The sequence below is a fragment of the Neomonachus schauinslandi genome, chromosome 3, assembly GCF_002201575.2.
Source record: "Neomonachus schauinslandi chromosome 3, ASM220157v2, whole genome shotgun sequence".
Classification (NCBI taxonomy): domain Eukaryota; kingdom Metazoa; phylum Chordata; class Mammalia; order Carnivora; family Phocidae; genus Neomonachus; species Neomonachus schauinslandi.
Genome location: NC_058405.1, coordinates 51,478,052 through 51,481,890, shown reverse-complemented (window position 1 = coordinate 51,481,890; position 3,839 = coordinate 51,478,052).

Here is a 3,839-nt window from a genome sequence, read left to right as displayed (position 1 = left end):
ATTCAGTAACAGGCAGGAATATGATTTTAATTGAAAAGAAACCACTTGCCTTTAAAAGCATCATGTTCTGCTAAAGGAGAGTTCATGCTTGACTAGTTTATTCCAGGTCTTTGGCTATGTCAGTATAAAGTGAATTCATTATATAAAAATGGATAATAGTCTGGGTTAATGGAATAGAACAGTTGAAAAGAGAACTTTTTACAATGAAATAATCCACCCCTTGGAAGTCTGAAGGACAGGAAGCCACCAAAATCATGTTTGGGGTTTTTTGTGGGTTTTTTGGTTTTTGTTTTTTTAAGTAATTGCAAGTAAATTTACAAATACAATCCTAGTTTTAAAAAAGTATATAGAGGTTATTTCAAGCTGTCTCATTGATACTCAAATTTTTGTAGCCATCTGAGAAAAAAGAGGTTGAATTTTCTGGGGTTCTAACTCAATTGTAGGAATTTGATGTGAAGAGAATTTTTGTGAAGGAGCAGGCACAGAGAGAACAGGACTATGACAAGAACATCTGTAAAGTTATTACTAAGCTCGTACAAGGAACTTAGTGGGGAATACCTCTTAAAACAGTTTTTAATAATTTGGTTTTTTAATCTAATGACTTAGTTACAACTTAGTGGGTATACTGTTTCTAGTCCCATTACTGATTTTTATCACTATGATGATAACATATACCCTAATAATGACTGACTCCTATATATTTGATTTTAAAAACTATTAAGACATGGAAAAGATTCAGTAAGCCTAAAATCAGCTATTTGCTAGGTTTAGGTTATCCATGCAATAAATGTATATATAGATGTACTTATCTTTAAGAGGTAAGTACCTAAAAACTGTATGGAAGTTGATTACTTTTGAATGTAAACAGTATAAATAAAATCTGTAGTGATTCCTTTTATTGTTAAAAGTCAGGCAACACTAACTTGTTTGTAAATTTGATTCTGAATACTATAGTGGGCTTTTTCCAAGTGTAACCTGTATATGCATATAGGATATGAGCATGCATATATGTCCAAAAGCCCTTCAGAAGGAGTTCACCTTCCTTTTATAAACTCCAAAACTCAACTGTGCCTGTAAAATGTTTTTGCTCACGTTTGCATCATTGACTGAAATTTACACCTTCATGTTTGAGATCTGCTACTAGGACTATCTATGCATGTAGACTTTTGTCAGCTCCCTCTTTCCCCCCTCAATAAGGCAGTTAACTCTAAAAAATATTGTGACCCTTTCTATAAAATGTTCATAAAAATCAGCATATTCAGCTTATACAGAAATTAATTCATCCCCTACACACAAGGAATTTCTATTTTGTGAGAATGTAGCTTGTATATCAGAGCGCAATAAAATCTGGTGTGAGAAACAAACTGTTGAGTGGGTTAAGTGGTTATTCTGAATGTATTTACTTTTCTAGTGTCATTTATTTGAGGTGGTGGTGGAAGGAGGCATAAGGCGGAGGTTTTGACACGTTTTTAAAATTGCAGTGGACATATGTTGGCATATTTTAGTGAGATATGTTAATGTAACATAGAAACTACTGGAACCCAGCATGACCATTCATTTTCTTTGTGCTTATGCAGCAGCAACTATAACATCTAAGGCTGTAGTAGCCCTGCCAGTCGGAGTCAAGTGAGGACTTTGAAAATTAACCTCTGATGGCCAGAGGATTTGTTTACAACATTGCTGAAAATTAAATGAGTACCCATAAAATAATACCACATATCATATATATAACATATACATACACAGTGCACATACAGAGTTAAAATTCAGCACAGCAAACTGGGCTACATTTGCAGCTTTTAGATTGGCCTGGTTAAAGGTAATCCGGGGATTAGTACCAATTTGTGAAAAGTTTATATTCTGCAGTGTCTTCTTTTACTAAGTGTTCTTCCTTTGTACACTTGATTCTTCTCTTTCAGAGTAGGCCTTTCATTTTCTTCCTTGAACATAATTTGAGTCTGTCATTTCTACCTTTAATCCAACCTTGAATCTCCCCTCTGCCTTTAAAACATCAGTATTTTTTTTTCTATTAAGTTGACTTCCTTGGGTATTTCGTGGCTTTTCATAACACAGCGTAATTATGAAGTAGACTATTCACTTCCCATATTTCTGTTTAATTATGGTACTTTGAAAAGGGAGTACCTTTTCAAGAGACAGCCTTCCTTCCCAAGACATGCTTTGCTCCTTACTAAGTCTGGCACCTGCTTTGTTCTGTCAAGGAAAGCTACCAAGTTTTGTCCATCTAAAAATGGAGACTTAACCAGCTCCCTCCGTGCCAGCAACCTTTATTGGTTTCCTGTTCCTTATCCACCAAATAAATAAATTCAAAGTTAACATGCAATATAAGATATCTTCTGTCTACATTTCCATCTTAATATGTTCTCCCTCAACCAGAATGCTCCGTTTGCCTGATTATATCATGCATCTTCACACCTCTGACTTTACTGAACTTCCTCTGCCTGGAATGCCCCTCCTCTGTCACCTTTACCTGGCTAACTCCTCCTCATCCTTGAAGACCTAGCAAAGGCATTCTCTTCCTCCAAGAAGCCCAGTGCTCCCATCTTTGTCAAGGCTTTTTGTGTACTGAGTCCCAGTTATCTCTGTCCCTCATGAGACCACAAGCTCTTCTGGGCTGGGATCACGGAGTCTTTTTGGTGGTGGTGTGGTTTTTTTTTTTTTTCCTTTTTATTTAGTTCTAGAATCAAGTACAGGTTGCTGGACAGTGAGGTTGGAGATGGTAGGCAGAACCATTGACACATATTTGCTTAGTTAATAGAGTAACAACCGTTTTAAAGACTAAACATGTAAAATTCCTATCTGTGTCAGAAGTAGCTGCTGCCTGAGAACGGTGTGACCATTAGACATATAATTCTGCATGTATCTTTCCTTCATATCTTTTTCATGCAGAGACCTAACTTACTGTATATGTTCCATTAAATGCAGACATACAAATGTTCATCTGATAACCAGGTTTAAGAAATTGTAAGATTTTACCAACTTAATTTGGCAAACACTAGATGTACAATAATAAGGTTTATTTAGAATAAGTGAGATCATGGTATCAAGACCTTTCTGTCATCTCTGAATCATTGTATTGTTTTGGAAAACTTTTTTATTTTCCTTGAGAAGGTTCTTTGTCTCTCAAACTGTGGGATTCAAAACTAAAATGTCAGAAATACGAAATACCAGCTCATTTTCCTGATCTAATATTTCAGTTTCTAAAGTTTCTGAAGACAGTCCTTGTTCCTAAGAGACTTTATGTCATTATAAATAAGCCATTCCTTCTCAGCCAGATCTGCCAAGCAGCACTGTCAGTCCTATTACTATGAGAGTAACTTAACTGGTAATTGGACTACATCACCAGCCTGATTTGTACTACAAAGGTAGCTATCACTCTGCTTCATGCCCAGTGACCACTTACTGAACAGATTGAAAAGGATGTGAAGACCTGCTTTTCAGAATGTCAATGGAAGTCCTTTCCCACAAGTCAGATTTATCTTTGACTTCATTTTCCCACTTTATACTAATGCTCTTTTCCGTGGGGTGACTCCTGACATAGGGCAGCCACCTGTTAATCACATGCCAGCACAAACTGTAAATTACAGATTTCCTGTGAGCTACCACCTTGAAGTTTATAGTGCTTGCTCTCGGGTAAATTCCATTATATGTCCCCTTTTACTTTTTTGTTTGTGTTTTTATGTGGGAACTTTGGAGCACGTATGCAAGACTGGGAAGAACAATAAAGGTTAAGACCAATGGAGGAATTCTGTATAAACAACCCAAACCAATTTAATTACTTAAGTGACTTGATTAAAAAGAACTCCAGTGTACAACTGAGA